The sequence below is a fragment of the Pinus tabuliformis genome, chromosome 4_1 (genome assembly GCF_031772625.1).
Source record: "Pinus tabuliformis cultivar Carrire ecotype Pingquan chromosome 4_1, CPIR1, whole genome shotgun sequence".
NCBI lineage: Eukaryota > Viridiplantae > Streptophyta > Pinopsida > Pinales > Pinaceae > Pinus > Pinus tabuliformis.
The window spans coordinates 812,165,614-812,180,395 of record NC_142303.1 but is presented as its reverse complement, the minus strand read 5'-3'; positions in this window follow the sequence as shown (position 1 = coordinate 812,180,395).

Below are 14,782 nucleotides of genomic sequence, written 5' to 3'. Positions count from 1 at the left end.
GTTAAATAATCTGATTTTTAGAGGTATTTTCCAATATTTAGTCAAATTAGGGGTATTGTTTAGTATGTCATGAACACACGTGATATGTCAGAGCTTCATTGAGTTAAGTCGCCATGATTACAAGGTAGATTGTCAAACCCATGGCTTGACACAAGGGTTGTTATAAGATACACCATTATAAAGAAACCTATTGCTCTTTGATAAACTAATTAACTTAAAAGCTAATTCATTTGAAATGACATTAGCTCAATTGAATATACAATTATTTTTGTATGAGTGATAAATCAAATAGAAAATGGATTTTGGAACATCTGTTGTAGTTTCTTAGCCCATCATGTGGGCAAAGAGCCAACAAAAGCCCCTAAACAGTTGTTTAAAAAAAAAATCTAGCAGAGAAATATCAGAAGGAACCTCAGATGTTGGAGAAATGAATTCTCGAATCAGGTCAATCTCACTTGCTTATAACTTCATGAAGTTATCTGCATCAAACAATCACTAGAGAAATTTTGAGGTAAAAATTGCGTCTCAAAACAAAAATATACAACAAAAATCAAATTTATAAGAACCAATAGGATTCAATATGATGATGTGAACCATGCATGATGATTCACCATTTTTGGAGTAAAAAAAAAAAAAAAACTACTTTTTCAACTCATATTTTCAACTTATATCCCTACAATTTTACTCAAATTTTGTTGGGAGCACTCGTTGGATACAAAATTAAATTTTACATCCAAGGAGAACCCATGTTACATACTTTGGATGGACCCTACTACACAAAAATTTTGAAATATCTGAAAAACGTGATTGCAATCACATTTTTTCATGTATTTCACAATTTTTATGTAGTAGTGTCCATCCAAAGTAGGCAACATGGGTACTCCTTGGATGAAAAATTAAATTCTGCATCGAATGAGTGCTCTTGCTCGAAATTTGAGTAAAATCGTAGGCAGATAAGGTGAAAATACGAGTTGAAAAGCTATTTTTTTCTTTTTCCCTCAAAAACTTGATGAGGTATTCTAATTTTATTTTCTTATTTCCACTATTATTTTATAATATGCCTTAGGAGTCCCATTTTAGACCTCAAAATTTCTCTAAACACTTGTTTGGTTCTGGCAACTTGAATAACCATCTGAATGGCTTAAGATTTAGAGGAATCTTCGTAGCTCCTAGCATAATTATTCTTGTTCTTGAATTGAAATTTATTGTGCATAGATAAACAATTTCCCTGAAGTCAAATATGTCTTAAACACGCCCATCTTTCACTAATCCGCACTCCAAATCTTGTTTCTTTTTTTTCTTTTCCATTGACAGACTCACATACTACTTATATGTCCTCAACCAGTTAAATTTCTCATCAATATGATCAAGTGAGTTAATCATATCACTACAGATAGCCTCTTTCCTTCCTTTGCTACCCATTTTTGCTTTGCACTAAAAATTACTATGTCAATGATAATGTTTTCAAATTCCGTTTAACATTACAATTCTTCGTTCTCTTCATAATTACCAATTTTTACTATTACTTGTGTGAAAATTATTATACATGACACTCTCAATAAATAGCAATTAAATATTCCAAAGCCAATGTTTACATAATGTAATTGAAAATTTTCCAAAATTCCAGAAGCCTCATATCCATTTACTTTGCACTTCACTCTTGCTTCAAGATCATTGATATACGTGTCATAAGAAATAGAGATTTACGATATAAAATAAAAATGAATTACCTATGATCATGACAATTATCTAAGAAAATGTCAATAATAGCTATAAATAGTAAAGTGTGCAAGGATAATCATAAATAAATATTTTGTGGAGAAGCATTCAACTACCTTCTACCATAAATCGAGTTGATATATGGTGCCCACCACTATGTAAAATTGAACCAAATTTGATTTTTGAATGACCTGACACGTAGTTTTGAATACTGCGGTGCAAATATAACTGTTAAAATGCGTTCAAGCCAGTTGGACGGGGTCACATATATTCCCCCTCATATTTCTTTCGTGTACCTACCTCCCACACAATACTAAACCCAAATCTTTGAACATAGATTATGGATTGTCTCTGATCATAATATGAAATACTAGACAAAAAACTATCATGATACACTAATGTATTCTCAGAATATTGCGACCAACCACAAATTAATAGTTTATGCTAGTAGCTTTATGTTCATTGTGTTCCCACAAATTAATAGTTCATGTCAGTAGATTTATTGTCAATGCCTTCAAGTCAATTGATTTTGGTAATAGAAATGCTAAGATCGTACACAAGAAATTTCAAAAAATTCAATGCAAAGAGAAATAGACATTACAATTCATTCGAAATAAAAAAGCAACAACTTTAAGCGAGTTACACAAGTCTAGGAACATAAAATCTCTTTCGGGATACTCTATACCTCTGCATACATTACCCCAATTAATTAGCCATCATTTACAATGTATCCAAAAACCCAAATCTTTGAACATAATATGAAATAATAGGAAATATGAGACAAAAAACTATCGCCATGCACTAAAGTATTCTTTGTCTAACACCACCAACAATGAATTAATAGTTTATGCTAGAGTTGGCATCATATAAAATCGCATATCAATTTCCAATTGAGATTGAATTAAATTTCCAACATGTACCATCTATCAATAATAAGGGAACATCACACAAGATTTCTCTGAGATATACTTATCTCTTTTTAATGACATGCCACTTCCCGAAGAGTGATTTGTCATCAATAGCGAATTAATATTGTCTCCCAATGTCCTTATGTTCACAACTTCACATTTTTCATACGATAATTAAATATGCCACTCAGAGACTATTGAAAGTTGAGGATGTGATTTTATGTGAAGTAAACTTCGGAAATAATAGTTTATGTAAAGAAATCGAATCTCCAACAATACTCCTAAATTTTAAATGCATTATGCAAAGAGAAAACGTTTTTTTCACTAGAAATAGAATTTTTCCTCACTCTACCAACCATTTCAAATGCTTCCTATCTCGTTTCCATAGAAGTCACCACCTACGCCTATTTTTCATCTAAAGCATGCTATGATATCTTTGTATCTCACATAAAGCTAACATCCATATCTTTTAGTGTCTCAATGTTTGTCCTATGATTAATAGAAAATAGTGCTCCAAATAAATATGAGTCTTTTCAGCATTCAATTCACCGACTACACACATGCGCAGATAGCTTCATCTGCACAATGAAATATTTCATTGTAATCTTTGCACAATCAACTTCTTCAAATTAAAATAGAGATAAGATTCCTCCACACAATGAAACCTTTCATTGTAAATTATGTACAAGGACAACTTTGCAAAATGAAACAGGCTCCTAGAATTATGGTTATACATAATCTAGCATGAGCTCTTTAAATTCTTATTTGCTTCCTCTGAACAATGAATCTTTTGTTATAAGCCCTGCATAATGAACTTCTTGAAATTAAAACAGAGATAAGCTTCCTTTTCATAATGAAAACTTTCATTATAAACTTTGTACAAGGAAAAGCTTTTATCTCTATTATGTTTACAGATTTGTTAAAAGACCTAATGTTTCCAGTATTCAAATCTTAACTTGTAATGACATCCACTTGCTATGAAATTCAATAATATTGAATGCATACAGAATTATGAAACATTTCTCTGAAAAATTTTATGTTCCATGCTTCACACAGTTGTTCTCCCGCAACTATTAGTATCAGCCGTTGTTGAAATTGTAGCAAGAAAAAGCTTCATTTCACTTGTGCCTTAGTCAAATGGAGAAATTTGATTTTCTACATCAACAAGATGACTTGGATTGCAATTAGCAGGAGTGGCATGGCTTTCTCCTAGTTAAATCTGTCAATTTGATTTTGTGGGCTAGAAGTAGAGTTGTGCATGGGTTGATTGATAATATATAGCAATATGGTGTAATTATTGTTAGTTAAACTCATTTATCTAAGCTCTAGTCATGAATAGATTTAGTAGGAGTTAAATTGAATAGTTGTAACTGTTGTTAACTCATTAATCTCTAAGTCAACTATTCAATTTACTAAAAATATCCTTAGTCATGCATGCAATTCGAATTTCCTAGTTGAGTGGAGGGAAAAGGAATAATTGTATTTACCAATTGTATACTAGTTGAGTGTACAGGTTTTTCATTGGAGTAGGTGATCAATTTATCGAGGATTTGCGCAAGGAAATAAGGAATTTTCATATCTTTTAAGAGATAATTTCCTCAAGGATTTTGTAAGGAAATAGGAGGATGGTTGAGGCCTATTTTAGCTAAGTTTTGGTAAAATCGGGTCAAAGAGAAAGAGATTATTATCGCAGTGCAAGTTGTGCTTCATAAGTGAATTTTTCATTGTAATTGATCCATATTCCCATCTAATTTAATCCAAACAGAGGAGGGGTTTTTCCCAGTTGGGTTCCCCAGTCAAAATATTGTGTTTCATTGTGTTTGAATGGTTGCATGTGTTTCTATTGTATGTTTTCCCTTCCATAGATTGAGTAGAATAAATTTGTGTCTATTGATTTCAGTGTGATTTTATTAGCTGCTACAAATTTCTTGCCATTTCTACACCCATGTGAAAACTGTTACAGATGACACGTTCAATAAATAGCAATTAAATATGCCAAAGCTAATGTTTATGCAAAGTACTGAAAATAAATATCAAAAATCCAAAAACATCATGTCCATTTTACTACACACTTTTCTTTTTCTTTAATATCATTCATATACGTGTCATAAGAAACAAAAATTTGCCTTATAAAATAAATATGAATTATCTATGATCAAGACAAATGACTAGAGAATTTTTGAGGTCAAAAACGGGCCTCAAAACAAAAATGTGCAACAAAAATAAAATTTATAAGAACTAATAGGATTCAATATGATGATGTCAAACATGGAGGATGATTCACCATTTTTGGAGTAAAAAGATAAAAATAAATAAAAATAGAAAAAAACTATTATTTAAACTCATATTTTCAACTTATCTCCCTATGATTTTACTTGAATGTCGAGCGGGAGCATTCATTAAATGCAAAATTTTATTTCACATTCAAGGAGTACCTATGTTGCATACTTTCGATGTACCCAACTACATGGAAAATGTGAAAACATGAAAAAATGTGATTGCAATCACATTTTTCATGTACTCCACAATTTTCTTGTAGTAGGTTCCATCTAAAGTATGCAACATGGGTACTCCTTGGATGCAATGAGTGCTCTAGCCGCAAATTTTATAGGGAGATAAGTTGAAAATACAAGTTTAAAAAGTATTTTTTTCCCTTTTCCTTCCAAAACTTGAAGAGGTAATCTAATATTATTTTATTATTTCCACTATTATTTTATAATATTCCTTAGGTGGCATATTTTAGACCTCTAAATTTCTATAATGAGCTAATAGATTGTGAATAGAAAATTGTGCAAGGTGAATCTCTCTACACATTGGGAATATTGTTAGAGATTTTGTATTTCCGCACTACTACCACCAACCATGAATTAGTAGTTTATGCCAATAGCTTTATGTTCAATACATTCAATTCATTTGATTTTGCTAACAAAAATGCTAACATCGCACATAATGGAAATAAAAAATCAACACCTTCAATCGAGTTATTTATGCGAAAACTTGCATCGCATAAACTCACACCTTGATTTCCAATTAAGCTTAAACAACATCTCCAACCTGTACTAGCTATCGATAACAAGGAACATCACACAACATTGCTCTAAGATAGACTTATGCCTTTGTAATAACACACCACTTCCTAAACCTTGATTTTTCATCAATACTGACTTAATGTTGTCTCTCAATGACCTTATGTTCAGACCTTCATTCCTTTCATATGATAATTAGAAACTCCATTTAGACACTATTGAAGCTAAGAATGTTATTTTATGTGACCTCAGCTTTGGAGATATCAGTTTATGTAAGGCAATAAAAGCTCAAACAATACTCCCAACTTTTAAATACAATCTACAAAGAGAAAGCGTTACACACTCTGTTATTCAACATGTGTTCTTGATTAGTGAAAGTTCCCGTCGGCATGAGAAAATAAGTTATTTTTATCATTGCAAAAGGCTTCTTTCCTTACTCCACTAGTGATTTCAAATTCTTGCTGACTCATTTCCATAGAAGTCACCACCTGTTACTATTTTGTGCCTGACTCATGTCACAAAAGCTTTGTATCGAAGATAAAGTTGGCATCCAGATTTTTTTATCATCCTAATTCTTGTCCTCTAATTAATAGAAAACACCATTTTCGTTAAATATCAGTTCTCCTCAGCAAGTATCAATGTCATGTTATTTCCCTTCCTAATGATTCCAGAGCTTATGCAATCGCATTACTATTGGTTCAATAATAGAAATGTTCCTCACACACATTAAAAAGGCACTTAATTAAATATTTGATAATTAGTATTTAATTCACAAATGTAATAATTCAGAATGGGTATGCAGAAGAAATTTTCCAACGGGAAATTTATGCAAAAGACCACAACATTGCAGATGAAAGTTCCTGTTACACTATGAATTAGAGTTTTTGTTTCTTGCTCCGCATGCCCATTCTCTCGCACAACACTAACTGTTCATAGGCATTAAAAAAACACTTAATTTAATATTTCATAATAATAATAAGTATTTAATCCACAAATGTGAAATCACAAATGCACATAGTATTTGAAAATATTCTACAAAGAGAAAATGTTACACATTCCACTATTTGTAATACATAATCAATTAGTCAATTTTCTTATAGATATGTGAAAATGAATTATTTATATCACTACAAATTAAAAAATTCCTCACTATACTAGCCATTTGAAATGCTTGTTGACTCGTCTCCATAGAAATCACCACTTGGTACTATTTTTCATCTAAAACATGTTACAAAATATTTGTATCAGAGATAAAACTTCCATCCAAATTTTGTATTGTCTCAATGTTTGTCCTCTAATAGAAACCAACATTGTGGGTAAATTTCAACCCTTTTAGAATTCAATTCACTAACTACACACATGCTCACATCCTCATTCAATGTACTCATGTGAAGACAAAACAAGAGAGCCACACAATGTATTAATGTTTCTTATCCTTATTCTGCACATGTATTCTCCCGCACAAACTACTTGTTCACACACCTTAAAAAGACACTTAATATAATATTGCATAATAATAATAAGCATTTAATACACAAATGTGAAATAAAAAATGTACATAGTATCTAGAAACCTTGAATATCAAGATTCGTTATTTCTAGTTTACAAACCACTCTTTTCTCGTCTCAAACTGACCATCCTTATAATGATTGTTTATTACATTATGACTTAATTTTTTTGTTCCTTAGTTAAATTAATTTCGTCTTTGCGGAATAAATTTCCATATGTACCCATGTTCTCCCACACATACCTTGTCATTAGCACGTCCTTCATTCTGCACAAATTCACAACCCTATGAAATTGTTCTTCTGCACAACTAAATCTCTAAAAGTTTTAAATGGAAAAGAGCTTAAAATGAAATAATAAAAGATAAAGGCACTAGCAATTCCTATCTTGTTGTTAGTGTCAAAGTAATAACCGAAGAAACTCCTCACCGCTCTACCCATATGATGCCATAGCTTACGCAATTGCATTACTATTAGTTTAATAATACTAATGGATTGAAATGCAAATGAAATCAGAAGGCTGCATAATGTATCAACATTTCCTATCCTTGCCCCACAAACTTGTTATCCCACACAACACCTCTTCCTCACACATTTTAAAAAGACATTTAATTCAATATTTGATAATAAGTTTTAATTCACAAATGTAAGAAGTCAGAATGAATGTGTAGAAGAAATTTTTCCATGAAAAAGTTATTCAAAAGGCCGCAACAATGCAGATGAAAGTTTTTGTTACACTACAAATTAAAGTTTTTGTTCCTTGCTACACGCACACGTTCTCCTGCACAACATTAAGTCTTGTTCACATGCATTAAAAAGACACTTAATTTAATATTTCATAATAAAAATAAGTATTTAATCCATAAATGTAAAATCACAAATACACATAGTATTTGAAAACCTTAAATAGCAAGATTCCTTATTTATAGTTTACAAACCGCTATTTCTAGTCTCAATCTAACCCATGGGGACTTTACTAGGGGGAAATACCATACCACGTGCATTCATATTTGGGGATATATATTGAGGAAAAATGATATAATATATTGAACATATAATCATTAGAGGAATTTTGAGGTCTAAAATGGGCCTCTTAAAGAAATTATAAAATAATAGTGGAAATAATAAAATAAGATTACATTACATCATTAAATTTTAGAGGGAAAAAAGAAAAAGTTATTTTTTCAACTCATATTTTCAACTTATCTCCTTATGGGTTTACTCAAATTTTGAGCGGGAACACTCGTTAGATGTAGAATTTGATTCCTGATCCAAGGAGTACCCATGTTGCATACTTTTAATGGAACTTTCTACATGAAAAATTAGAAATACATGAAAAACGTGATTGCAATCACGTTTTTTCATGTATTTCTCATTTTTCGTATTGTAGGGTCCATCAAAAGTATGTGACATGGTTACTCCTTGGATGAGGAATTAAATTTTGCATCCAATGAGTACTTCCGCTTGATATTTGAGTAAAACATTAGGGAGATAAGTTGAAAAAGTAATTTTATTATTTTATTATTTTTTAATCTTTTCACATTTTTACCCCAAAAATGGTGAATCATCCCCCATGGTTGACATCTTCATCATGAATCCTATTGGTTCTTATAAAGTTTATTTTGGTTGTACATTTCTCTTAGGAGACCCATTTTAGACCTCAAAATTCCTCTAATGAGGGGGGTAAATGGTTTCTATATTAGCAAGTATAAAAAGTGGAGCTCAAAGATAATGAAAAAATATAAAGTGGTATAGAAAATGTTAATGAAAAAATGGATAGCTACAATATCTAGTGAAAGTAGGGGTTTTTAAAATCGGGAAGGTGTATTTGGTTCATATTGGTAGGGGGTCAAATAATGTGATTTTTAGAGGTATTTTCCAATATGTAGTCAAATTAAACGTATTGTTTAGTATGTCACAAATGCATGTGATATATCAGAGTTTCATTGAGTGAAGCCCCTATGATCTAACCATCCTTATAATGAGTGTCTGCTACATTACATATTAAATTTTTTGTTCCTATTTAAATTAATTTTGTGTCTCCAAAATAAAGTTTTTGTTGCACCCCTATTCTCCTACACATACAACATCTTCCACCCCATCGCTCTCCCAATGATCCTAGAACTTACACAATTGCATTACTATTATTTTAATAATATGGTTGCACAATGTATTAATGGGTGTGCAAAAGAAACTTCCCGATGCTAAATTTATATGGAATACCGCAACATTGCAAATCAAAGTTCCTATTACACTACGAAATAAAGCTTATGTTCCTTGCTCTGCGCATTGATTATTCCTCCCAACATTACTTGTTACATGCAATAAAAATAAAAATATTCAGCATTTTCTGAAAATTTTGGTTAAAATTGCAAAAACTCAGCGAAATAATACAAATTCATTGCATTTTGATGCCTAGGCAAACGTTATAGTCCCTGGCGAGGTAGGGACTAATAATCGCAATAATGAGATGAAAAGTAAAAACACATTTAATTTAATATTGCATAATAAGAATAAGTATTTAATCCACAAATGTGAAATCACAAATGCTCATAGTATTCAGAAACCTTGAATTCTTAGATTTGTTATTTCTAGTTTAGAAATCGCTCTCTCTAGTTGTGCTTATAACATTATGAATTAAAATTTATGTTCCTAGTTAAATTAATTTTGTGTCTACAGATTAAATTTCCCTTTGTACCCTTTTTCTCTACACATCCTTCATTCTGCATAAATTCATAATTCTATGTAATATGTATCAGAGCACTAACCAAAGAAATGCCCCCACCCCTAGTCACATAAATGAACTACTCAGAGCATTATTTCAATGTCAGTGTCAGAGCACTCACTGATGGAATGGCCACTCAAAAAATGAAACCTTGAATACCTAGATTCGTTATTTATAGTTTACAAACGACTCTTTTTAGTTGTTCCTATTACATTACAAATTAAAGTTTATGTTCCTAGTTAAATTAATTTTTCTGTACAAAATAAAGTTCCCTCTTCACTACCCCAATGGTGGTGACCACATGTTACAATGGAAGCCCTCAGGGCTCTCCCCCTCCACCACACGACAGTAATGCTCAAATTAATGAGTGGTTCAATCAGTCAGTACACCTACGGGAAGAACTCTCCAAATGGTGTATTGGTTATGTTAAGAGGTACAAGAGCATTCCGCTCTCGATTGGAATTTCGGGCGATGAATTTGGGAAGTAAGAAGCACTACAGAACATGTGATAAGGACATGGAAGCTCGTCGGGGTCTTGTCTCTAGATGAGAAGCGAAGTGGAAACCTGATCCACCTTATTCTTATATGAATTCAGCTCTCAATCAAGTATCTACTATCTGGGAACATCCCTGGGCAGTGAATTCGATCTAGGCATAGCCTCCGGTTGCAAGTTTCGGCACCCATGCTCAATTTGGAGTAGCTGGCTCCTGGTGGTCTTCTCGACTTAGGCTAATCAGGTAACTGTGTCATATTATTTTTTTCCTAGCTAAGTGGGCTACCTTATGCCACCAAGGCCATCCTTGGGAGTCTTGGGCAGGGGACTATTATGAATTGTGGTTTTCGAGTCTGCTAGTTTCCAAAGTGTCCCATTGTGTCTTTGTTATTAGCTACAGTCGTGGGTTTCATCCGTTTGGATTTTGTGGGTGGTTCGTTTCTGGTTTACCTTTAGTGGCCTCCTATGGTCACTGCTTGACCATGGGTATTTGCACTTCTCCCTCTCATGCTCTTTGTTATTTGAATTGGGGTTACTCTAGGGTAGGTATTATGTGGGAACTCTCTCAACTCGTTCAGGTAGTTGTTGTTTATACCAAAGAGTTAGTGGTTTGTTGGGCAAAGTCTTTTCCTGGAACTCGTGGGGTTTCAGGGGAGTCCTGCTCAACCTACCCATGAACTTTCCCTAGTTGGGTACCTTTTTTCTTCAGGATAGATAGTTCGCATCTTGGTTCTTGTGTTTGTCCTTGCCTTTTCTCTAGCAAGAAAATTGAAGGGTACTCCAAGACTCCGTCGGCCAACCCTTTTGCAGTTAAAACAATGGCGCGCCAGCGAGGGAGGCCTCGTTGTTGCGGGGGCCATCACATCAACGTGGGCCACCCATCTTCTAGTAAGAACTCATCTTCTAGAAAATCAACAATCTTGGAACATGAGGGCGAAGTGGCGATCTCTCCTGCTCGTTCTCCTAGCCATATTGTGGCTCCAACAACCATGGATTCCATAGCAGAGCAACTTCGAACGATCTAGATTAATATGGATATTCTTCAACACCAAAGGTATGATGACTGCAATGAGCTAGTTTCTTTTATGAATGATACACAATTAAGCCAAAAATGAGATATTGGAACACTTTGATAGCATTTTCCCCAACCATCATCGAACAAATGACCACCTCCGCAACCTGGAAGCTCGAGTGGAACATATTGATTTTCATATACATGATCATGCTGGATATGTTGGATCTCCCACTGTACTCCATCCCCGCCCCCCTCCTTGAGATGTTCCTGTCACTTCTGGTAATATTTTTGTCTTGCTTCAACACTCTATGGATTCAAAGCCTAGCGGAAATAAAGTATGTAAAGACTTATATGTGGCATCCTCCGGCCCCCAATTCCAACGAGGCTGGTAGGAATGACGGAAAAGTGGTCGTTAAGACATCTTTTGTAGTCACTGTTTTCTGAAAATCTAATGAAAATATTTTGACCGACCAAAAAAAAATTCCCTCTGCACCCCAGTTCTCCCACACATAACATGTCCTTCACGCATCCTTCATTCTGCATGGATTCATATCCCTGTGCAATACATGTTAGAGAACTAATTGAAGAAACGCACCCTTCGTTGCTTACATAAAGGACCTACTCAGAGCGTTCTGTCAATGTTAATGTCTGAGCACTCACCAACAGAATGGCCACTCATAAAATGAAACATTGAATATCGAGATTCATTATTTCTAGTTTAGAAACCACTCTTTCTAGTTTTGCCTATTACATTACAAATTAAAGTTTATGTTCATAATTAAATTAATTTTGTGTCTACTAAGTAATGTTCCCTCTGCACCCCTATTCTCCTGCATATACCCTGCCCTCCGCACACATTTCATTTCGCACAGATTCATAGCTCTATGCAATTGCTCACCTACACAATTAAATTTGTAAAAGTTTTAAATGGAAAAGAGTTTAAAATAAATTTTGTGTCCGTGGAATAAAGCTCCCCTTGCAGCATCATTCTCCTGCACATACCCTGACCTCAACACAGCCTTCATTCTACAAAGATTCATAGCTCTATGCAATTGCTCTCCTACACAGTTAATTCTATAAAAGTTTTCAATGGAAAAGAGCTTATAATGAAATAATAAAAGATAAACGCACTAGAAATACTCTTTTTGTTGTCACTATTAGAGCACCAATCGACGAAATGCCCCTTCACTTATTTAAAGGACCTACTCAGAGCATTCTCTCAACATTAGTGTCAGAGCACTCACCAATGGAATGGCCATTCACAAAATTAGCCTTTTTTATTTTAAAGTCATTTGTCAAGCACTGAAAAATACCAAAAATAAATCACCCTCCACCAAGGGAAATATGTTGCGTCAAGGCTCGCTCAGCCAATGGAAAATTAGAAATAAGATTTTCAGATATTAGAAAAATATTTTTGAATTTATAGGAAAATAGAAATATTCAGCTTGTTTTGAAAACTTTAGTTAAAATTAGAAAATCTCAACAAAATAATACATATTCAATACACTTTAACCATAACAAGTTTTTGGCGAAACAAAACTAATAACAAAACCATAATTACAAGTCACTCATAGTATATAGAGTGTGTTGTAACTCATTACAAACATAATTGTTGCATAAGCCCTGCCATATTTATTCTCCAATAAAAAAAATACTCGAAACAAAAAAAGAGAAAAAAAACAAAAACAAAAACTGTACTAAAACCACCTCCAATTAGAAAAATGCATTTATAAGAGAGCTCTACGAAGAACACCTAGAAAATCTCTACAGTGGTTAGCAAAAATTTTCTTTGATTTTCCCAATCCTATAACATTAAAAACCTCCTAAAATACTCACTAAAACTTGAATTCCTAGTAACGTTATAATATTAATAAAGTAAATATACTTATCTTCGTCTACTTTTGTGTGTCAAGTTTGTTGTAAGTGGATTGGGAGTTAAGTAGTCCAACAAACCTTTAAAGAATTTCCTTTATACGCGAAGAAACTATGTTAGTATCATCAACATATATGGATTGTCAAATTTAGGTGGGGAAAAATTAAGCATGTTCCTCATAGTGTTAGGTAGAGGTTGACCCCTCATGTGGCCTTATGCATGGAACATTGAGTTAATAATAAAAATTTCCATCCAGCAAACATTAAGCCTTATTAAGAGAAGCAATGGAGCACTAACTACACACTTACGAAGGTAGATCACTAACTACACCGAAATTTGAAGGGTTTTCAAGTGCGTGGCATCCTCACCGAAATTTCATGCACAACAATACCATGAGATCAACTTACCACCAACCTCGTCGTGGCATAACACAAGTGGAACCCGTATTGAGAATGATGTCATTTAGATGAAAACATTAAAGATGTTTAAATCCACTATGCGTTGTCACCCCTTAAGCGGCTTTATGAAATGTGATCTTTAATGTGAATACGTAAGGTCTTTCTAAAGCATTATTAGAGAGAGATGCTTTGGGCTATGGATTAGATCCATGTCAGCATTGAATCTGATCCAACTCAATCATTGATTCAATCCTTATGTGGGCCTTAATTGTCCGGGATTAACCTCTATGTCACCTTTTTATCTAGCTCAACGGTGGTTTCAATTTTTATGTGGGCCTTCCATAGTAAGTGGTTTCCACATTGGTTTCCCCTGGCCATATTGTGGCTCCAGCAACCATGGATTCCATAGCAGAGAAACTTCAAACGATCCGGATTATTATGGATATTCTTCAACACCAAAGGTATGATGACCACAATGGGCTATTTTCTTTTATAAATGATATACAGTTAAGCCAAACTGAGATATTGGAACACTTGGATAGCCTTTTCCGCAACCATCATCGAACGAATTACCACCTCTGCAACCTGGAACCTCAAGGGGAACATATTGATTTTCATATACATGATTGTGCTGGATATGTTGGATCTCCCACTATACTCCATCCCTGCCCCCCTCCTTGAGATGTTCCTCTTAGTTCTGGTGATCTTTTTGTCTCCCTTCAACATTCTATGGATTCAAAGCCTAGCGGAAATAAAGTATGTAAAGACTTATTTGTGGCATCCTCCAGCCCCCAACTCCAACAAGTCCGATAGGAATGAGGGAAAAGGGGTTGCAAATAATCTTTTGCAATCACTATTTTTCTGAAAATCTAATGAAACTATTTTGACTGACAAAAAAAAAAGTTCCCTCTGCACCCCAGTTCTCCCACACATAACATGTCCTTCACACATCCTTCATTATGCACAAATTCATATCCCTATGAAATACGTTTTAGAGAACTAATTGAAGAAACACCCCCCTCCTCACTCACGTAAAGGACCTACTCAGAGCATTCTGTCAATGTTAATGTTTGAGCACTCACCAACGAAATGGCCAATCACAAAATGAAACCTTGAATAT